Source organism: Elephas maximus, chromosome 13, assembly GCF_024166365.1.
Source record: "Elephas maximus indicus isolate mEleMax1 chromosome 13, mEleMax1 primary haplotype, whole genome shotgun sequence".
In the NCBI taxonomy this organism is placed as follows: Eukaryota; Metazoa; Chordata; class Mammalia; order Proboscidea; family Elephantidae; genus Elephas; species Elephas maximus.
Window position 1 is genome coordinate 100,574,146 of NC_064831.1, and position 21,861 is coordinate 100,596,006.

The 21,861-nt window shown below is 48.4% G+C and overlaps 13 non-coding genes across 13 annotated transcripts; all 13 read left to right on the forward strand.

Moving 5' to 3' along the window:
* Positions 1-160: 160 nt before the first annotated feature.
* On the forward strand, positions 161-238 carry LOC126057909 (small nucleolar RNA SNORD115). The gene has a single exon (XR_007512981.1). It is a non-coding gene; the product is annotated as a small nucleolar RNA SNORD115 (small nucleolar RNA).
* A 1,620-nt stretch (positions 239-1,858) lies between these two features.
* On the forward strand, positions 1,859-1,939 carry LOC126057567 (small nucleolar RNA SNORD115). Its single transcript, XR_007512646.1, has one exon. It is a non-coding gene; the product is annotated as a small nucleolar RNA SNORD115 (small nucleolar RNA).
* A 1,604-nt stretch (positions 1,940-3,543) lies between these two features.
* LOC126057689 (small nucleolar RNA SNORD115) lies at positions 3,544-3,621 on the forward strand. Its single transcript, XR_007512763.1, has one exon. It is a non-coding gene; the product is annotated as a small nucleolar RNA SNORD115 (small nucleolar RNA).
* A 1,620-nt stretch (positions 3,622-5,241) lies between these two features.
* LOC126057568 (small nucleolar RNA SNORD115) lies at positions 5,242-5,322 on the forward strand. Its single transcript, XR_007512647.1, has one exon. It is a non-coding gene; the product is annotated as a small nucleolar RNA SNORD115 (small nucleolar RNA).
* Positions 5,323-6,926: 1,604 nt separating this feature from the next.
* LOC126057690 (small nucleolar RNA SNORD115) lies at positions 6,927-7,004 on the forward strand. The gene has a single exon (XR_007512766.1). It is a non-coding gene; the product is annotated as a small nucleolar RNA SNORD115 (small nucleolar RNA).
* Positions 7,005-8,624: 1,620 nt separating this feature from the next.
* Positions 8,625-8,705, forward strand: LOC126057569 (small nucleolar RNA SNORD115). Its single transcript, XR_007512648.1, has one exon. It is a non-coding gene; the product is annotated as a small nucleolar RNA SNORD115 (small nucleolar RNA).
* Positions 8,706-10,309: 1,604 nt separating this feature from the next.
* LOC126057692 (small nucleolar RNA SNORD115) lies at positions 10,310-10,387 on the forward strand. The gene has a single exon (XR_007512768.1). It is a non-coding gene; the product is annotated as a small nucleolar RNA SNORD115 (small nucleolar RNA).
* Positions 10,388-12,007: 1,620 nt separating this feature from the next.
* Positions 12,008-12,088, forward strand: LOC126057571 (small nucleolar RNA SNORD115). Its single transcript, XR_007512650.1, has one exon. It is a non-coding gene; the product is annotated as a small nucleolar RNA SNORD115 (small nucleolar RNA).
* Positions 12,089-13,692: 1,604 nt separating this feature from the next.
* Positions 13,693-13,770, forward strand: LOC126057693 (small nucleolar RNA SNORD115). The gene has a single exon (XR_007512769.1). It is a non-coding gene; the product is annotated as a small nucleolar RNA SNORD115 (small nucleolar RNA).
* Positions 13,771-15,390: 1,620 nt separating this feature from the next.
* Positions 15,391-15,471, forward strand: LOC126057572 (small nucleolar RNA SNORD115). Its single transcript, XR_007512651.1, has one exon. It is a non-coding gene; the product is annotated as a small nucleolar RNA SNORD115 (small nucleolar RNA).
* Positions 15,472-17,075: 1,604 nt separating this feature from the next.
* LOC126057694 (small nucleolar RNA SNORD115) lies at positions 17,076-17,153 on the forward strand. Its single transcript, XR_007512770.1, has one exon. It is a non-coding gene; the product is annotated as a small nucleolar RNA SNORD115 (small nucleolar RNA).
* A 1,620-nt stretch (positions 17,154-18,773) lies between these two features.
* On the forward strand, positions 18,774-18,854 carry LOC126057573 (small nucleolar RNA SNORD115). Its single transcript, XR_007512652.1, has one exon. It is a non-coding gene; the product is annotated as a small nucleolar RNA SNORD115 (small nucleolar RNA).
* Positions 18,855-20,458: 1,604 nt separating this feature from the next.
* On the forward strand, positions 20,459-20,536 carry LOC126057696 (small nucleolar RNA SNORD115). The gene has a single exon (XR_007512771.1). It is a non-coding gene; the product is annotated as a small nucleolar RNA SNORD115 (small nucleolar RNA).
* The last annotated feature ends 1,325 nt before the right edge of the window (positions 20,537-21,861 follow it).

Genomic DNA, 21,861 nt, shown 5'->3' on the forward strand with positions numbered 1-21,861 from the left:
GTCTGTTGTCCTGCTTTCATGGGGGTCAAGCCAACTCCCCTGGAAACTGGAAGACGATGTGTGAATTCTCTCACCCAGTGTCATTCCTCGGTGGAAGGAAGACATTTGTGGTAACCATCTTCAGGTCTCAGGGGATTTTTCCTGGGGAGAGATATGGCTCGGGTCAATGATGACATAACCTGTCTCGAAGAGAGATGATGACCTAAAAATCGTGCTCAGTGGTTTTATGCTGAGGCCCTGCGAGACACTCCTTTGCCCCGGCCTTATAGATCTTCTTTAGAGCAGACCCCCATTTTCATTCCTTTCACCTGCACCAAGTGACCCAAAACACCTGGGTGGCTGATTTTTGCCAGGCTGATTCCTTGGCTCTTTTCCTCTTTTTGTGTCATTTAGAAAGACCTGCTTCCATGAAACTCACCGTGGCGAGGTCACAAGGTGAGGGAATCACCGTGATTTTCCCTGGCCCCATCTGACACTTGGGCAAGTGAGGATGCAGCCCAAAAGGCAGTAGAGGTTGTTGACAAAGCTGAGGCATGTCCCCTGGTGTTTGCTTGACCTTGCCTGGTTGACTAAGTGGCAGTGATGTGCGTGGATGGATACTTAGGAATCTGAGGATCCTGAAAAATGTGCGCTTGAGTCGTCTCCGATAGCCGGGGTCCAAGTCCGATACGTCCTAGGGAATTGGGAGAAATGCACAACGAGAAGAATGTATTTTCCCAAGATATTTATGGGAGGTGAATGGCTCAGAGCTCTACGGGAGACTGGTCAACTTGCCATATTGAAAGCGTTTGTCAGTTTCAGCTGGCTTCTTGGGATCTGCAGGGCACTTTTCCCAGGAATCTTGAAATTGGATGAGAGATTCCGTAGTCTGATAGCTGGCTCCAGCTTTCAAGTGAAGGTAGATGCACAGATACCCGCGTAGAAAATCTAAAGTCAGGGTCTATGCCATGTGTGAGGAGGACACGAGGGTCGTGAGCAGTTTCAGGTTCATGCCACAGGAAGTCATGTTTCCTTGGAGCTGTAGACAGTGAATGCAGGTGTAAATGCTGCCTTGCACGAGTGCAAAGATCACTGTTCCTACACAGTTCATTGGAATCCCGTAGAGTTTCCATAAGACTCCTGCTCTGTTTGTGCCAAGAGATCTTCTGATGGTTGATAAGCAGGAGGAGATATGTTCCCTGTGTTACCGTTCTTTGGGAAAGAGGTGGCCGGGTCTGTGTCTCTGCATGGCACAAGGGTGAAATCAAACTCCGGAAATTCGTAGGAGAAGTTTGGGGCAAATTCTTGGAGTAAGCACTCTTCTGAGTGTCCCACAGCTCGTTTGAAGATCCCCAGTTTGGGGAACCCTTGGGTGTAATTTCCTGAGAGTGCTCGTGCACGGGACAGTGCCTGTGGACACAGATTTGGCTTCCTTGTTACATGGGCCAGGCCTGATCAAAATGAAAAGCCTCTCCTTGCCTGGGACCTCCTGAGTTTCTTTTACTACGGTCTGAGACCTCTATGCCATGTCCTGATCTGGCACATGTCTGCCTTTCTGTCAAGGGTGAGCAGTCTCCCTAACGGGTTAGAAGTGCGTGTCTTGATGTTGTCCATATTTTTGAGCACATGTGGGAAAAACCTTAGCTGTTAGACCATGGATGTCTCTCGTGCGATGTCTGGCTTACTTCTTTGTCCTTCCTAAAAGGATTGCAAGGTCCAGGCCTGTTTTCCCGCTTTCATGAGGGTCAAGCTACTCCCCAGGAACCTGGAAGAGGATGTGCGAACATTCTCATCCTGCATGATTCCGGGCTGGATGGAAGATGTCTGTGGTAAGGAACTTGAGGACTCAGGTGATTTTTCCTGGGGATTGATATGTCTCGGGTCAATGATGACACCTCCACTTCTCTGGAAGAGAAATGATGACATTAAAATCACGCTCAATAGGATCACGCTGAGGCCCAGAGGGAAACTGCTTTTCCCCAATCTTAATGATCTCCTTTAGAATGGAGCCCGTTTTGATTCCTTTTACGTCCAGCACGTGATCGAAAACTCCTCACTGACCGATTTTTGTCAAGCTGATTCCTTGGCTCCTTTCCTCTTTTTCTCTGACTTAGAAAGACCTACTCCCAAGAGATTCACCACAGGAAGAACACAAGGTGAGTGAATGATGGCAGTTTTACCTTGTCCCTGCTGATACTTGGACAAGTGAAAACGGAGCCCAAAAGGCAGTCGGGTTTTGTGGAGAAGCTGAGACGCGTGCCCTGCTTTTAGCTTGACCTGACCGATTGAATAAGTGGCGGTGATATGCACGGGTGGATAGTTAGGAAGCACAGGAACCTGGAAGAATTTCCACTTGAGGAATTTTTGATCATCCGGTGCCCAGCCTGGTATGTCTACGGAATTGAGAGAATGCACAGCGAGACAAATGTGCTTTTCTCATATATTTTCCGCTTGGGAATGGCTAGGAGCTCTACTGGAGAAACCGGACATACTTGCCATAGTCGAAAGCCTGTGTCAGTTGCGACTGGACGATTAGGATCTGCAGGGTATCTTTCCCACAAATCCTGGCACTGGGTGAACAATCGAGTAGTCTGATACCTCACTGTAGCTATCAAGAAAAGGTAGCAGCACAAATATCTGAGTCAAAACACTAAGGTCAGGTTCGATGGCATTTGGTAAACGCGATGCGCGCGTCATGACTAGTTTCAGGTACGTGCCACAGGAAGTCACGATCGGCTAACACTCTAGTCAGGAAATGCAGGCATAACTGCTGCCTTCCGCATGCGGAAAGATCATTTTCTTGACAGTTCTTTGGAATCTCATAGAGATTCTGTAGAACTGCTTTTCTGTATGCCCCACAGGATCCTGTGGTGGTTGATATACAGGAGGAGATGTTCTCCCTCTATAGGGATTATTCGGGCCTGAGGTAGATTGGATTGTGTCTCTACATGGCTCAGTGGTGAAATCAAAGTGTTGAAGGACTGTGGAAATTTCTAGAAGTGTTGGCACAATTCTTGGAAAGGAACTCATTCCCAAATGTCCTTCCAGCTGATTTGAAGATCCCCAGTTACTGGGGACTCTTGGGTGCCGTATCCCGAGAGTCCAACACGTTGGACGGTGCCCGTGGACGCATATTTGGCTGCCTTCAACACATCAGTCAGGGTTAATCAATTGCAAAGGCTCCTTTTGCCTGCGTGCTCCTGAGAATTTGTACTACATCCAGGCACGAGTCTCACTTTGTGTGAAGGGTCAGCAGTCTCCCCAGTGGGTTGTAAAGGGGTGTCTTGATTTTGTGCATATGTTTGCGACTATCTGGGAGAAAGCATAGCCATAGGGAAGTGAGCTTCTCTCCTGTGATCTTTGTCTTACTGATTTGCCCTTTTCCAAGGGATAGTGAGGTCGATGTCTGTTGTCCTGCTTTCATGGGGGTCAAGCCAACTCCCCTGGAAACTGGAAGACGATGTGTGAATTCTCTCACCCAGTGTCATTCCTCGGTGGAAGGAAGACATTTGTGGTAAGCATCTTCAGGTCTCAGGGGATTTTTCCTGGGGAGAGATATGGCTCGGGTCAATGATGACATAACCTGTCTCGAAGAGAGATGATGACCTAAAAATCGTGCTCAGTGGGTTTATGCTGAGGCCCTGCGAGACACTCCTTTGCCCCGGCCTTATAGATCTTCTTTAGAGCAGACCCCCATTTTCATTCCTTTCACCTGCACCAAGTGACCCAAAACACCTGGGTGGCTGATTTTTGTCAGGCTGATTCCTTGGCTCTTTTCCTCTTTTTGTGTCATTTAGAAAGACCTGCTTCCATGAAACTCACCGTGGCGAGGTCACAAGGTGAGGGAATCACCGTGATTTTCCCTGGCCCCATCTGACACTTGGGCAAGTGAGGATGCAGCCCAAAAGGCAGTAGAGGTTGTTGACAAAGCTGAGGCATGTCCCCTGGTGTTTGCTTGACCTTGCCTGGTTGACTAAGTGGCAGTGATGTGCGTGGATGGATACTTAGGAATCTGAGGATCCTGAAAAATGTGCGCTTGAGTCGTCTCCGATAGCCGGGGTCCAAGTCCGATACGTCCTAGGGAATTGGGAGAAATGCACAACGAGAAGAATGTATTTTCCCAAGATATTTATGGGAGGTGAATGGCTCAGAGCTCTACGGGAGACTGGTCAACTTGCCATATTGAAAGCGTTTGTCAGTTTCAGCTGGCTTCTTGGGATCTGCAGGGCACTTTTCCCAGGAAGCTTGAAATTGGATGAGAGATTCCGTAGTCTGATAGCTGGCTCCAGCTTTCAAGTGAAGGTAGCTGCACAGATACCCGCGTAGAAAATCTAAAGTCAGGGTCTATGCCATGTGTGAGGAGGACACGAGGGTCGTGAGCAGTTTCAGGTTCATGCCACAGGAAGTCATGTTTCCTTGGAGCTGTAGACAGTGAATGCAGGTGTAAATGCTGCCTTGCACGAGTGCAAAGATCACTGTTCCTACACAGTTCATTGGAATCCCGTAGAGTTTCCATAAGACTCCTGCTCTGTTTGTGCCAAGAGATCTTCTGATGGTTGATAAGCAGGAGGAGATATGTTCCCTGTGTTACCGTTCTTTGGGAAAGAGGTGGCCGGGTCTGTGTCTCTGCATGGCACAAGGGTGAAATCAAACTCCGGAAATTCGTAGGAGAAGTTTGGGGCAAATTCTTGGAGTAAGCACTCTTCTGAGTGTCCCACAGCTCGTTTGAAGATCCCCAGTTTGGGGAACCCTTGGGTGTAATTTCCTGAGAGTGCTCGTGCACGGGACAGTGCCTGTGGACACAGATTTGGCTTCCTTGTTACATGGGCCAGGCCTGATCAAAATGAAAAGCCTCTCCTTGCCTGGGACCTCCTGAGTTTCTTTTACTACGGTCTGAGACCTCTATGCCATGTCCTGATCTGGCACATGTCTGCCTTTCTGTCAAGGGTGAGCAGTCTCCCTAACGGGTTAGAAGTGCGTGTCTTGATGTTGTCCATATTTTTGAGCACATGTGGGAAAAACCTTAGCTGTTAGACCATGGATGTCTCTCGTGCGATGTCTGGCTTACTTCTTTGTCCTTCCTAAAAGGATTGCAAGGTCCAGGCCTGTTTTCCCGCTTTCATGAGGGTCAAGCTACTCCCCAGGAACCTGGAAGAGGATGTGCGAACATTCTCATCCTGCATGATTCCGGGCTGGATGGAAGATGTCTGTGGTAAGGAACTTGAGGACTCAGGTGATTTTTCCTGGGGATTGATATGTCTCGGGTCAATGATGACACCTCCACTTCTCTGGAAGAGAAATGATGACATTAAAATCACGCTCAATAGGATCACGCTGAGGCCCAGAGGGAAACTGCTTTTCCCCAATCTTAATGATCTCCTTTAGAATGGAGCCCGTTTTGATTCCTTTTACGTCCAGCACGTGATCGAAAACTCCTCACTGACCGATTTTTGTCAAGCTGATTCCTTGGCTCCTTTCCTCTTTTTCTCTGACTTAGAAAGACCTACTCCCAAGAGATTCACCACAGGAAGAACACAAGGTGAGTGAATGATGGCAGTTTTACCTTGTCCCTGCTGATACTTGGACAAGTGAAAACGGAGCCCAAAAGGCAGTCGGGTTTTGTGGAGAAGCTGAGACGCGTGCCCTGCTTTTAGCTTGACCTGACCGATTGAATAAGTGGCGGTGATATGCACGGGTGGATAGTTAGGAAGCACAGGAACCTGGAAGAATTTCCACTTGAGGAATTTTTGATCATCCGGTGCCCAGCCTGGTATGTCTACGGAATTGAGAGAATGCACAGCGAGACAAATGTGCTTTTCTCATATATTTTCCGCTTGGGAATGGCTAGGAGCTCTACTGGAGAAACCGGACATACTTGCCATAGTTGAAAGCCTGTGTCAGTTGCGACTGGACGATTAGGATCTGCAGGGTATCTTTCCCACAAATCCTGGCACTGGGTGAACAATCGAGTAGTCTGATACCTCACTGTAGCTATCAAGAAAAGGTAGCAGCACAAATATCTGAGTCAAAACACTAAGGTCAGGTTCGATGGCATTTGGTAAACGCGATGCGCGCGTCATGACTAGTTTCAGGTACGTGCCACAGGAAGTCACGATCGGCTAACACTCTAGTCAGGAAATGCAGGCATAACTGCTGCCTTCCGCATGCGGAAAGATCATTTTCTTGACAGTTCTTTGGAATCTCATAGAGATTCTGTAGAACTGCTTTTCTGTATGCCCCACAGGATCCTGTGGTGGTTGATATACAGGAGGAGATGTTCTCCCTCTATAGGGATTATTCGGGCCTGAGGTAGATTGGATTGTGTCTCTACATGGCTCAGTGGTGAAATCAAAGTGTTGAAGGACTGTGGAAATTTCTAGAAGTGTTGGCACAATTCTTGGAAAGGAACTCATTCCCAAATGTCCTTCCAGCTGATTTGAAGATCCCCAGTTACTGGGGACTCTTGGGTGCCGTATCCCGAGAGTCCAACACGTTGGACGGTGCCCCTGGACGCATATTTGGCTGCCTTCAACACATCAGTCAGGGTTAATCAATTGCAAAGGCTCCTTTTGCCTGCGTGCTCCTGAGAATTTGTACTACATCCAGGCACGAGTCTCACTTTGTGTGAAGGGTCAGCAGTCTCCCCAGTGGGTTGTAAAGGGGTGTCTTGATTTTGTGCATATGTTTGCGACTATCTGGGAGAAAGCATAGCCATAGGGAAGTGAGCTTCTCTCCTGTGATCTTTGTCTTACTGATTTGCCCTTTTCCAAGGGATAGTGAGGTCGATGTCTGTTGTCCTGCTTTCATGGGGGTCAAGCCAACTCCCCTGGAAACTGGAAGACGATGTGTGAATTCTCTCACCCAGTGTCATTCCTCGGTGGAAGGAAGACATTTGTGGTAAGCATCTTCAGGTCTCAGGGGATTTTTCCTGGGGAGAGATATGGCTCGGGTCAATGATGACATAACCTGTCTCGAAGAGAGATGATGACCTAAAAATCGTGCTCAGTGGGTTTATGCTGAGGCCCTGCGAGACACTCCTTTGCCCCGGCCTTATAGATCTTCTTTAGAGCAGACCCCCATTTTCATTCCTTTCACCTGCACCAAGTGACCCAAAACACCTGGGTGGCTGATTTTTGTCAGGCTGATTCCTTGGCTCTTTTCCTCTTTTTGTGTCATTTAGAAAGACCTGCTTCCATGAAACTCACCGTGGCGAGGTCACAAGGTGAGGGAATCACCGTGATTTTCCCTGGCCCCATCTGACACTTGGGCAAGTGAGGATGCAGCCCAAAAGGCAGTAGAGGTTGTTGACAAAGCTGAGGCATGTCCCCTGGTGTTTGCTTGACCTTGCCTGGTTGACTAAGTGGCAGTGATGTGCGTGGATGGATACTTAGGAATCTGAGGATCCTGAAAAATGTGCGCTTGAGTCGTCTCCGATAGCCGGGGTCCAAGTCCGATACGTCCTAGGGAATTGGGAGAAATGCACAACGAGAAGAATGTATTTTCCCAAGATATTTATGGGAGGTGAATGGCTCAGAGCTCTACGGGAGACTGGTCAACTTGCCATATTGAAAGCGTTTGTCAGTTTCAGCTGGCTTCTTGGGATCTGCAGGGCACTTTTCCCAGGAAGCTTGAAATTGGATGAGAGATTCCGTAGTCTGATAGCTGGCTCCAGCTTTCAAGTGAAGGTAGCTGCACAGATACCCGCGTAGAAAATCTAAAGTCAGGGTCTATGCCATGTGTGAGGAGGACACGAGGGTCGTGAGCAGTTTCAGGTTCATGCCACAGGAAGTCATGTTTCCTTGGAGCTGTAGACAGTGAATGCAGGTGTAAATGCTGCCTTGCACGAGTGCAAAGATCACTGTTCCTACACAGTTCATTGGAATCCCGTAGAGTTTCCATAAGACTCCTGCTCTGTTTGTGCCAAGAGATCTTCTGATGGTTGATAAGCAGGAGGAGATATGTTCCCTGTGTTACCGTTCTTTGGGAAAGAGGTGGCCGGGTCTGTGTCTCTGCATGGCACAAGGGTGAAATCAAACTCCGGAAATTCGTAGGAGAAGTTTGGGGCAAATTCTTGGAGTAAGCACTCTTCTGAGTGTCCCACAGCTCGTTTGAAGATCCCCAGTTTGGGGAACCCTTGGGTGTAATTTCCTGAGAGTGCTCGTGCACGGGACAGTGCCTGTGGACACAGATTTGGCTTCCTTGTTACATGGGCCAGGCCTGATCAAAATGAAAAGCCTCTCCTTGCCTGGGACCTCCTGAGTTTCTTTTACTACGGTCTGAGACCTCTATGCCATGTCCTGATCTGGCACATGTCTGCCTTTCTGTCAAGGGTGAGCAGTCTCCCTAACGGGTTAGAAGTGCGTGTCTTGATGTTGTCCATATTTTTGAGCACATGTGGGAAAAACCTTAGCTGTTAGACCATGGATGTCTCTCGTGCGATGTCTGGCTTACTTCTTTGTCCTTCCTAAAAGGATTGCAAGGTCCAGGCCTGTTTTCCCGCTTTCATGAGGGTCAAGCTACTCCCCAGGAACCTGGAAGAGGATGTGCGAACATTCTCATCCTGCATGATTCCGGGCTGGATGGAAGATGTCTGTGGTAAGGAACTTGAGGACTCAGGTGATTTTTCCTGGGGATTGATATGTCTCGGGTCAATGATGACACCTCCACTTCTCTGGAAGAGAAATGATGACATTAAAATCACGCTCAATAGGATCACGCTGAGGCCCAGAGGGAAACTGCTTTTCCCCAATCTTAATGATCTCCTTTAGAATGGAGCCCGTTTTGATTCCTTTTACGTCCAGCACGTGATCGAAAACTCCTCACTGACCGATTTTTGTCAAGCTGATTCCTTGGCTCCTTTCCTCTTTTTCTCTGACTTAGAAAGACCTACTCCCAAGAGATTCACCACAGGAAGAACACAAGGTGAGTGAATGATGGCAGTTTTACCTTGTCCCTGCTGATACTTGGACAAGTGAAAACGGAGCCCAAAAGGCAGTCGGGTTTTGTGGAGAAGCTGAGACGCGTGCCCTGCTTTTAGCTTGACCTGACCGATTGAATAAGTGGCGGTGATATGCACGGGTGGATAGTTAGGAAGCACAGGAACCTGGAAGAATTTCCACTTGAGGAATTTTTGATCATCCGGTGCCCAGCCTGGTATGTCTACGGAATTGAGAGAATGCACAGCGAGACAAATGTGCTTTTCTCATATATTTTCCGCTTGGGAATGGCTAGGAGCTCTACTGGAGAAACCGGACATACTTGCCATAGTTGAAAGCCTGTGTCAGTTGCGACTGGACGATTAGGATCTGCAGGGTATCTTTCCCACAAATCCTGGCACTGGGTGAACAATCGAGTAGTCTGATACCTCACTGTAGCTATCAAGAAAAGGTAGCAGCACAAATATCTGAGTCAAAACACTAAGGTCAGGTTCGATGGCATTTGGTAAACGCGATGCGCGCGTCATGACTAGTTTCAGGTACGTGCCACAGGAAGTCACGATCGGCTAACACTCTAGTCAGGAAATGCAGGCATAACTGCTGCCTTCCGCATGCGGAAAGATCATTTTCTTGACAGTTCTTTGGAATCTCATAGAGATTCTGTAGAACTGCTTTTCTGTATGCCCCACAGGATCCTGTGGTGGTTGATATACAGGAGGAGATGTTCTCCCTCTATAGGGATTATTCGGGCCTGAGGTAGATTGGATTGTGTCTCTACATGGCTCAGTGGTGAAATCAAAGTGTTGAAGGACTGTGGAAATTTCTAGAAGTGTTGGCACAATTCTTGGAAAGGAACTCATTCCCAAATGTCCTTCCAGCTGATTTGAAGATCCCCAGTTACTGGGGACTCTTGGGTGCCGTATCCCGAGAGTCCAACACGTTGGACGGTGCCCCTGGACGCATATTTGGCTGCCTTCAACACATCAGTCAGGGTTAATCAATTGCAAAGGCTCCTTTTGCCTGCGTGCTCCTGAGAATTTGTACTACATCCAGGCACGAGTCTCACTTTGTGTGAAGGGTCAGCAGTCTCCCCAGTGGGTTGTAAAGGGGTGTCTTGATTTTGTGCATATGTTTGCGACTATCTGGGAGAAAGCATAGCCATAGGGAAGTGAGCTTCTCTCCTGTGATCTTTGTCTTACTGATTTGCCCTTTTCCAAGGGATAGTGAGGTCGATGTCTGTTGTCCTGCTTTCATGGGGGTCAAGCCAACTCCCCTGGAAACTGGAAGACGATGTGTGAATTCTCTCACCCAGTGTCATTCCTCGGTGGAAGGAAGACATTTGTGGTAAGCATCTTCAGGTCTCAGGGGATTTTTCCTGGGGAGAGATATGGCTCGGGTCAATGATGACATAACCTGTCTCGAAGAGAGATGATGACCTAAAAATCGTGCTCAGTGGGTTTATGCTGAGGCCCTGCGAGACACTCCTTTGCCCCGGCCTTATAGATCTTCTTTAGAGCAGACCCCCATTTTCATTCCTTTCACCTGCACCAAGTGACCCAAAACACCTGGGTGGCTGATTTTTGTCAGGCTGATTCCTTGGCTCTTTTCCTCTTTTTGTGTCATTTAGAAAGACCTGCTTCCATGAAACTCACCGTGGCGAGGTCACAAGGTGAGGGAATCACCGTGATTTTCCCTGGCCCCATCTGACACTTGGGCAAGTGAGGATGCAGCCCAAAAGGCAGTAGAGGTTGTTGACAAAGCTGAGGCATGTCCCCTGGTGTTTGCTTGACCTTGCCTGGTTGACTAAGTGGCAGTGATGTGCGTGGATGGATACTTAGGAATCTGAGGATCCTGAAAAATGTGCGCTTGAGTCGTCTCCGATAGCCGGGGTCCAAGTCCGATACGTCCTAGGGAATTGGGAGAAATGCACAACGAGAAGAATGTATTTTCCCAAGATATTTATGGGAGGTGAATGGCTCAGAGCTCTACGGGAGACTGGTCAACTTGCCATATTGAAAGCGTTTGTCAGTTTCAGCTGGCTTCTTGGGATCTGCAGGGCACTTTTCCCAGGAAGCTTGAAATTGGATGAGAGATTCCGTAGTCTGATAGCTGGCTCCAGCTTTCAAGTGAAGGTAGCTGCACAGATACCCGCGTAGAAAATCTAAAGTCAGGGTCTATGCCATGTGTGAGGAGGACACGAGGGTCGTGAGCAGTTTCAGGTTCATGCCACAGGAAGTCATGTTTCCTTGGAGCTGTAGACAGTGAATGCAGGTGTAAATGCTGCCTTGCACGAGTGCAAAGATCACTGTTCCTACACAGTTCATTGGAATCCCGTAGAGTTTCCATAAGACTCCTGCTCTGTTTGTGCCAAGAGATCTTCCGATGGTTGATAAACAGGAGGAGATATGTTCCCTGTGTTACCGTTCTTTGGGAAAGAGGTGGCCGGGTCTGTGTCTCTGCATGGCACAAGGGTGAAATCAAACTCCGGAAATTCGTAGGAGAAGTTTGGGGCAAATTCTTGGAGTAAGCACTCTTCTGAGTGTCCCACAGCTCGTTTGAAGATCCCCAGTTTGGGGAACCCTTGGGTGTAATTTCCTGAGAGTGCTCGTGCACGGGACAGTGCCTGTGGACACAGATTTGGCTTCCTTGTTACATGGGCCAGGCCTGATCAAAATGAAAAGCCTCTCCTTGCCTGGGACCTCCTGAGTTTCTTTTACTACGGTCTGAGACCTCTATGCCATGTCCTGATCTGGCACATGTCTGCCTTTCTGTCAAGGGTGAGCAGTCTCCCTAACGGGTTAGAAGTGCGTGTCTTGATGTTGTCCATATTTTTGAGCACATGTGGGAAAAACCTTAGCTGTTAGACCATGGATGTCTCTCGTGCGATGTCTGGCTTACTTCTTTGTCCTTCCTAAAAGGATTGCAAGGTCCAGGCCTGTTTTCCCGCTTTCATGAGGGTCAAGCTACTCCCCAGGAACCTGGAAGAGGATGTGCGAACATTCTCATCCTGCATGATTCCGGGCTGGATGGAAGATGTCTGTGGTAAGGAACTTGAGGACTCAGGTGATTTTTCCTGGGGATTGATATGTCTCGGGTCAATGATGACACCTCCACTTCTCTGGAAGAGAAATGATGACATTAAAATCACGCTCAATAGGATCACGCTGAGGCCCAGAGGGAAACTGCTTTTCCCCAATCTTAATGATCTCCTTTAGAATGGAGCCCGTTTTGATTCCTTTTACGTCCAGCACGTGATCGAAAACTCCTCACTGACCGATTTTTGTCAAGCTGATTCCTTGGCTCCTTTCCTCTTTTTCTCTGACTTAGAAAGACCTACTCCCAAGAGATTCACCACAGGAAGAACACAAGGTGAGTGAATGATGGCAGTTTTACCTTGTCCCTGCTGATACTTGGACAAGTGAAAATGGAGCCCAAAAGGCAGTCGGGTTTTGTGGAGAAGCTGAGACGCGTGCCCTGCTTTTAGCTTGACCTGACCGATTGAATAAGTGGCGGTGATATGCACGGGTGGATAGTTAGGAAGCACAGGAACCTGGAAGAATTTCCACTTGAGGAATTTTTGATCATCCGGTGCCCAGCCTGGTATGTCTACGGAATTGAGAGAATGCACAGCGAGACAAATGTGCTTTTCTCATATATTTTCCGCTTGGGAATGGCTAGGAGCTCTACTGGAGAAACCGGACATACTTGCCATAGTCGAAAGCCTGTGTCAGTTGCGACTGGACGATTAGGATCTGCAGGGTATCTTTCCCACAAATCCTGGCACTGGGTGAACAATCGAGTAGTCTGATACCTCACTGTAGCTATCAAGAAAAGGTAGCAGCACAAATATCTGAGTCAAAACACTAAGGTCAGGTTCGATGGCATTTGGTAAACGCGATGCGCGCGTCATGACTAGTTTCAGGTACGTGCCACAGGAAGTCACGATCGGCTAACACTCTAGTCAGGAAATGCAGGCATAACTGCTGCCTTCCGCATGCGGAAAGATCATTTTCTTGACAGTTCTTTGGAATCTCATAGAGATTCTGTAGAACTGCTTTTCTGTATGCCCCACAGGATCCTGTGGTGGTTGATATACAGGAGGAGATGTTCTCCCTCTATAGGGATTATTCGGGCCTGAGGTAGATTGGATTGTGTCTCTACATGGCTCAGTGGTGAAATCAAAGTGTTGAAGGACTGTGGAAATTTCTAGAAGTGTTGGCACAATTCTTGGAAAGGAACTCATTCCCAAATGTCCTTCCAGCTGATTTGAAGATCCCCAGTTACTGGGGACTCTTGGGTGCCGTATCCCGAGAGTCCAACACGTTGGACGGTGCCCCTGGACGCATATTTGGCTGCCTTCAACACATCAGTCAGGGTTAATCAATTGCAAAGGCTCCTTTTGCCTGCGTGCTCCTGAGAATTTGTACTACATCCAGGCACGAGTCTCACCTTGTGTGAAGGGTCAGCAGTCTCCCCAGTGGGTTGTAAATGGGTGTCTTGATTTTGTGCATATGTTTGCGACTATCTGGGAGAAAGCATAGCCACAGGGAAGTGAGCTTCTCTCCTGTGATCTTTGTCTTACTGATTTGCCCTTTTCCAAGGGATAGTGAGGTCGATGTCTGTTGTCCTGCTTTCATGGGGGTCAAGCCAACTCCCCTGGAAACTGGAAGACGATGTGTGAATTCTCTCACCCAGTGTCATTCCTCGGTGGAAGGAAGACATTTGTGGTAAGCATCTTCAGGTCTCAGGGGATTTTTCCTGGGGAGAGATATGGCTCGGGTCAATGATGACATAACCTGTCTCGAAGAGAGATGATGACCTAAAAATCGTGCTCAGTGGGTTTATGCTGAGGCCCTGCGAGACACTCCTTTGCCCCGGCCTTATAGATCTTCTTTAGAGCAGACCCCCATTTTCATTCCTTTCACCTGCACCAAGTGACCCAAAACACCTGGGTGGCTGATTTTTGCCAGGCTGATTCCTTGGCTCTTTTCCTCTTTTTGTGTCATTTAGAAAGACCTGCTTCCATGAAACTCACCGTGGCGAGGTCACAAGGTGAGGGAATCACCGTGATTTTCCCTGGCCCCATCTGACACTTGGGCAAGTGAGGATGCAGCCCAAAAGGCAGTAGAGGTTGTTGACAAAGCTGAGGCATGTCCCCTGGTGTTTGCTTGACCTTGCCTGGTTGACTAAGTGGCAGTGATGTGCGTGGATGGATACTTAGGAATCTGAGGATCCTGAAAAATGTGCGCTTGAGTCGTCTCCGATAGCCGGGGTCCAAGTCCGATACGTCCTAGGGAATTGGGAGAAATGCACAACGAGAAGAATGTATTTTCCCAAGATATTTATGGGAGGTGAATGGCTCAGAGCTCTACGGGAGACTGGTCAACTTGCCATATTGAAAGCGTTTGTCAGTTTCAGCTGGCTTCTTGGGATCTGCAGGGCACTTTTCCCAGGAAGCTTGAAATTGGATGAGAGATTCCGTAGTCTGATAGCTGGCTCCAGCTTTCAAGTGAAGGTAGCTGCACAGATACCCGCGTAGAAAATCTAAAGTCAGGGTCTATGCCATGTGTGAGGAGGACACGAGGGTCGTGAGCAGTTTCAGGTTCATGCCACAGGAAGTCATGTTTCCTTGGAGCTGTAGACAGTGAATGCAGGTGTAAATGCTGCCTTGCACGAGTGCAAAGATCACTGTTCCTACACAGTTCATTGGAATCCCGTAGAGTTTCCATAAGACTCCTGCTCTGTTTGTGCCAAGAGATCTTCTGATGGTTGATAAGCAGGAGGAGATATGTTCCCTGTGTTACCGTTCTTTGGGAAAGAGGTGGCCGGGTCTGTGTCTGTGCATGGCACAAGGGTGAAATCAAACTCCGGAAATTCGTAGGAGAAGTTTGGGGCAAATTCTTGGAGTAAGCACTCTTCTGAGTGTCCCACAGCTCGTTTGAAGATCCCCAGTTTGGGGAACCCTTGGGTGTAATTTCCTGAGAGTGCTCGTGCACGGGACAGTGCCTGTGGACACAGATTTGGCTTCCTTGTTACATGGGCCAGGCCTGATCAAAATGAAAAGCCTCTCCTTGCCTGGGACCTCCTGAGTTTCTTTTACTACGGTCTGAGACCTCTATGCCATGTCCTGATCTGGCACATGTCTGCCTTTCTGTCAAGGGTGAGCAGTCTCCCTAACGGGTTAGAAGTGCGTGTCTTGATGTTGTCCATATTTTTGAGCACATGTGGGAAAAACCTTAGCTGTTAGACCATGGATGTCTCTCGTGCGATGTCTGGCTTACTTCTTTGTCCTTCCTAAAAGGATTGCAAGGTCCAGGCCTGTTTTCCCGCTTTCATGAGGGTCAAGCTACTCCCCAGGAACCTGGAAGAGGATGTGCGAACATTCTCATCCTGCATGATTCCGGGCTGGATGGAAGATGTCTGTGGTAAGGAACTTGAGGACTCAGGTGATTTTTCCTGGGGATTGATATGTCTCGGGTCAATGATGACACCTCCACTTCTCTGGAAGAGAAATGATGACATTAAAATCACGCTCAATAGGATCACGCTGAGGCCCAGAGGGAAACTGCTTTTCCCCAATCTTAATGATCTCCTTTAGAATGGAGCCCGTTTTGATTCCTTTTACGTCCAGCACGTGATCGAAAACTCCTCACTGACCGATTTTTGTCAAGCTGATTCCTTGGCTCCTTTCCTCTTTTTCTCTGACTTAGAAAGACCTACTCCCAAGAGATTCACCACAGGAAGAACACAAGGTGAGTGAATGATGGCAGTTTTACCTTGTCCCTGCTGATACTTGGACAAGTGAAAACGGAGCCCAAAAGGCAGTCGGGATTTGTGGAGAAGCTGAGACGCGTGCCCTGCTTTTAGCTTGACCTGACCGATTGAATAAGTGGCGGTGATATGCACGGGTGGATAGTTAGGAAGCACAGGAACCTGGAAGAATTTCCACTTGAGGAATTTTTGATCATCCGGTGCCCAGCCTGGTATGTCTACGGAATTGAGAGAATGCACAGCGAGACAAATGTGCTTTTCTCATATATTTTCCGCTTGGGAATGGCTAGGAGCTCTACTGGAGAAACCGGACATACTTGCCATAGTCGAAAGCCTGTGTCAGTTGCGACTGGACGATTAGGATCTGCAGGGTATCTTTCCCACAAATCCTGGCACTGGGTGAACAATCGAGTAGTCTGATACCTCACTGTAGCTATCGAGAAAAGGTAGCAGCACAAATATCTGAGTCAAAACACTAAGGTCAGGTTCGATGGCATTTGGTAAACGCGATGCGCGCGTCATGACTAGTTTCAGGTACGAGCCACAGGAAGTCACGATCGGCTAACACTCTAGTCAGGAAATGCAGGCATAACTGCTGCCTTCCGCATGCGGAAAGATCATTTTCTTGACAGTTCTTTGGAATCTCATAGAGATTCTGTAGAACTGCTTTTCTGTATGCCCCACAGGATCCTGTGGTGGTTGATATACAGGAGGAGATGTTCTCCCTCTATAGGGATTATTCGGGCCTGAGGTAGATTGGATTGTGTCTCTACATGGCTCAGTGGTGAAATCAAAGTGTTGAAGGACTGTGGAAATTTCTAGAAGTGTTGGCACAATTCTTGGAAAGGAACTCATTCCCAAATGTCCTTCCAGCTGATTTGAAGATCCCCAGTTACTGGGGACTCTTGGGTGCCGTATCCCGAGAGTCCAACACGTTGGACGGTGCCCCTGGACGCATATTTGGCTGCCTTCAACACATCAGTCAGGGTTAATCAATTGCAAAGGCTCCTTTTGCCTGCGTGCTCCTGAGAATTTGTACTACATCCAGGCACGAGTCTCACTTTGTGTGAAGGGTCAGCAGTCTCCCCAGTGGGTTGTAAATGGGTGTCTTGATTTTGTGCATATGTTTGCGACTATCTGGGAGAAAGCATAGCCATAGGGAAGTGAGCTTCTCTCCTGTGATCTTTGTCTTACTGATTTGCCCTTTTCCAAGGGATAGTGAGGTCGATGTCTGTTGTCCTGCTTTCATGGGGGTCAAGCCAACTCCCCTGGAAACTGGAAGACGATGTGTGAATTCTCTCACCCAGTGTCATTCCTCGGTGGAAGGAAGACATTTGTGGTAAGCATCTTCAGGTCTCAGGGGATTTTTCCTGGGGAGAGATATGGCTCGGGTCAATGATGACATAACCTGTCTCGAAGAGAGATGATGACCTAAAAATCGTGCTCAGTGGGTTTATGCTGAGGCCCTGCGAGACACTCCTTTGCCCCGGCCTTATAGATCTTCTTTAGAGCAGACCCCCATTTTCATTCCTTTCACCTGCACCAAGTGACCCAAAACACCTGGGTGGCTGATTTTTGTCAGGCTGATTCCTTGGCTCTTTTCCTCTTTTTGTGTCATTTAGAAAGACCTGCTTCCATGAAACTCACCGTGGCGAGGTCACAAGGTGAGGGAATCACCGTGATTTTCCCTGGCCCCATCTGACACTTGGGCAAGTGAGGATGCAGCCCAAAAGGCAGTAGAGGTTGTTGACAAAGCTGAGGCATGTCCCCTGGTGTTTGCTTGACCTTGCCTGGTTGACTAAGTGGCAGTGATGTGCGTGGATGGATACTTAGGAATCTGAGGATCCTGAAAAATGTGCGCTTGAGTCGTCTCCGATAGCCGGGGTCCAAGTCCGATACGTCCTAGGGAATTGGGAGAAATGCACAACGAGAAGAATGTATTTTCCCAAGATATTTATGGGAGGTGAATGGCTCAGAGCTCTACGGGAGACTGGTCAACTTGCCATATTGAAAGCGTTTGTCAGTTTCAGCTGGCTTCTTGGGATCTGCAGGGCACTTTTCCCAGGAAGCTTGAAATTGGATGAGAGATTCCGTAGTCTGATAGCTGGCTCCAGCTTTCAAGTGAAGGTAGCTGCACAGATACCCGCGTAGAAAATCTAAAGTCAGGGTCTATGCCATGTGTGAGGAGGACACGAGGGTCGTGAGCAGTTTCAGGTTCATGCCACAGGAAGTCATGTTTCCTTGGAGCTGTAGACAGTGAATGCAGGTGTAAATGCTGCCTTGCACGAGTGCAAAGATCACTGTTCCTACACAGTTCATTGGAATCCCGTAGAGTTTCCATAAGACTCCTGCTCTGTTTGTGCCAAGAGATCTTCTGATGGTTGATAAGCAGGAGGAGATATGTTCCCTGTGTTACCGTTCTTTGGGAAAGAGGTGGCCGGGTCTGTGTCTCTGCATGGCACAAGGGTGAAATCAAACTCCGGAAATTCGTAGGAGAAGTTTGGGGCAAATTCTTGGAGTAAGCACTCTTCTGAGTGTCCCACAGCTCGTTTGAAGATCCCCAGTTTGGGGAACCCTTGGGTGTAATTTCCTGAGAGTGCTCGTGCACGGGACAGTGCCTGTGGACACAGATTTGGCTTCCTTGTTACATGGGCCAGGCCTGATCAAAATGAAAAGCCTCTCCTTGCCTGGGACCTCCTGAGTTTCTTTTACTACGGTCTGAGACCTCTATGCCATGTCCTGATCTGGCACATGTCTGCCTTTCTGTCAAGGGTGAGCAGTCTCCCTAACGGGTTAGAAGTGCGTGTCTTGATGTTGTCCATATTTTTGAGCACATGTGGGAAAAACCTTAGCTGTTAGACCATGGATGTCTCTCGTGCGATGTCTGGCTTACTTCTTTGTCCTTCCTAAAAGGATTGCAAGGTCCAGGCCTGTTTTCCCGCTTTCATGAGGGTCAAGCTACTCCCCAGGAACCTGGAAGAGGATGTGCGAACATTCTCATCCTGCATGATTCCGGGCTGGATGGAAGATGTCTGTGGTAAGGAACTTGAGGACTCAGGTGATTTTTCCTGGGGATTGATATGTCTCGGGTCAATGATGACACCTCCACTTCTCTGGAAGAGAAATGATGACATTAAAATCACGCTCAATAGGATCACGCTGAGGCCCAGAGGGAAACTGCTTTTCCCCAATCTTAATGATCTCCTTTAGAATGGAGCCCGTTTTGATTCCTTTTACGTCCAGCACGTGATCGAAAACTCCTCACTGACCGATTTTTGTCAAGCTGATTCCTTGGCTCCTTTCCTCTTTTTCTCTGACTTAGAAAGACCTACTCCCAAGAGATTCACCACAGGAAGAACACAAGGTGAGTGAATGATGGCAGTTTTACCTTGTCCCTGCTGATACTTGGACAAGTGAAAACGGAGCCCAAAAGGCAGTCGGGTTTTGTGGAGAAGCTGAGACGCGTGCCCTGCTTTTAGCTTGACCTGACCGATTGAATAAGTGGCGGTGATATGCACGGGTGGATAGTTAGGAAGCACAGGAACCTGGAAGAATTTCCACTTGAGGAATTTTTGATCATCCGGTGCCCAGCCTGGTATGTCTACGGAATTGAGAGAATGCACAGCGAGACAAATGTGCTTTTCTCATATATTTTCCGCTTGGGAATGGCTAGGAGCTCTACTGGAGAAACCGGACATACTTGCCATAGTCGAAAGCCTGTGTCAGTTGCGACTGGACGATTAGGATCTGCAGGGTATCTTTCCCACAAATCCTGGCACTGGGTGAACAATCGAGTAGTCTGATACCTCACTGTAGCTATCAAGAAAAGGTAGCAGCACAAATATCTGAGTCAAAACACTAAGGTCAGGTTCGATGGCATTTGGTAAACGCGATGCGCGCGTCATGACTAGTTTCAGGTACGTGCCACAGGAAGTCACGATCGGCTAACACTCTAGTCAGGAAATGCAGGCATAACTGCTGCCTTCCGCATGCGGAAAGATCATTTTCTTGACAGTTCTTTGGAATCTCATAGAGATTCTGTAGAACTGCTTTTCTGTATGCCCCACAGGATCCTGTGGTGGTTGATATACAGGAGGAGATGTTCTCCCTCTATAGGGATTATTCGGGCCTGAGGTAGATTGGATTGTGTCTCTACATGGCTCAGTGGTGAAATCAAAGTGTTGAAGGACTGTGGAAATTTCTAGAAGTGTTGGCACAATTCTTGGAAAGGAACTCATTCCCAAATGTCCTTCCAGCTGATTTGAAGATCCCCAGTTACTGGGGACTCTTGGGTGCCGTATCCCGAGAGTCCAACACGTTGGACGGTGCCCCTGGACGCATATTTGGCTGCCTTCAACACATCAGTCAGGGTTAATCAATTGCAAAGGCTCCTTTTGCCTGCGTGCTCCTGAGAATTTGTACTACATCCAGGCACGAGTCTCACTTTGTGTGAAGGGTCAGCAGTCTCCCCAGTGGGTTGTAAAGGGGTGTCTTGATTTTGTGCATATGTTTGCGACTATCTGGGAGAAAGCATAGCCATAGGGAAGTGAGCTTCTCTCCTGTGATCTTTGTCTTACTGATTTGCCCTTTTCCAAGGGATAGTGAGGTCGATGTCTGTTGTCCTGCTTTCATGGGGGTCAAGCCAACTCCCCTGGAAACTGGAAGACGATGTGTGAATTCTCTCACCCAGTGTCATTCCTCGGTGGAAGGAAGACATTTGTGGTAAGCATCTTCAGGTCTCAGGGGATTTTTCCTGGGGAGAGATATGGCTCGGGTCAATGATGACATAACCTGTCTCGAAGAGAGATGATGACCTAAAAATCGTGCTCAGTGGGTTTATGCTGAGGCCCTGCGAGACACTCCTTTGCCCCGGCCTTATAGATCTTCTTTAGAGCAGACCCCCATTTTCATTCCTTTCACCTGCACCAAGTGACCCAAAACACCTGGGTGGCTGATTTTTGCCAGGCTGATTCCTTGGCTCTTTTCCTCTTTTTGTGTCATTTAGAAAGACCTGCTTCCATGAAACTCACGGTGGCGAGGTCACAAGGTGAGGGAATCACCGTGATTTTCCCTGGCCCCATCTGACACTTGGGCAAGTGAGGATGCAGCCCAAAAGGCAGTAGAGGTTGTTGACAAAGCTGAGGCATGTCCCCTGGTGTTTGCTTGACCTTGCCTGGTTGACTAAGTGGCAGTGATGTGCGTGGATGGATACTTAGGAATCTGAGGATCCTGAAAAATGTGCGCTTGAGTCGTCTCCGATAGCCGGGGTCCAAGTCCGATACGTCCTAGGGAATTGGGAGAAATGCACAACGAGAAGAATGTATTTTCCCAAGATATTTATGGGAGGTGAATGGCTCAGAGCTCTACGGGAGACTGGTCAACTTGCCATATTGAAAGCGTTTGTCAGTTTCAGCTGGCTTCTTAGGATCTGCAGGGCACTTTTCCCAGGAATCTTGAAATTGGATGAGAGATTCCGTAGTCTGATAGCTGGCTCCAGCTTTCAAGTGAAGGTAGCTGCACAGATACCCGCGTAGAAAATCTAAAGTCAGGGTCTATGCCATGTGTGAGGAGGACACGAGGGTCGTGAGCAGTTTCAGGTTCATGCCACAGGAAGTCATGTTTCCTTGGAGCTGTAGACAGTGAATGCAGGTGTAAATGCTGCCTTGCACGAGTGCAAAGATCACTGTTCCTACACAGTTCATTGGAATCCCGTAGAGTTTCCATAAGACTCCTGCTCTGTTTGTGCCAAGAGATCTTCCGATGGTTGATAAGCAGGAGGAGATATGTTCCCTGTGTTACCGTTCTTTGGGAAAGAGGTGGCCGGGTCTGTGTCTCTGCATGGCACAAGGGTGAAATCAAACTCCGGAAATTCGTAGGAGAAGTTTGGGGCAAATTCTTGGAGTAAGCACTCTTCTGAGTGTCCCACAGCTCGTTTGAAGATCCCCAGTTTGGGGAACCCTTGGGTGTAATTTCCTGAGAGTGCTCGTGCACGGGACAGTGCCTGTGGACACAGATTTGGCTTCCTTGTTACATGGGCCAGGCCTGATCAAAATGAAAAGCCTCTCCTTGCCTGGGACCTCCTGAGTTTCTTTTACTACGGTCTGAGACCTCTATGCCATGTCCTGATCTGGCACATGTCTGCCTTTCTGTCAAGGGTGAGCAGTCTCCCTAACGG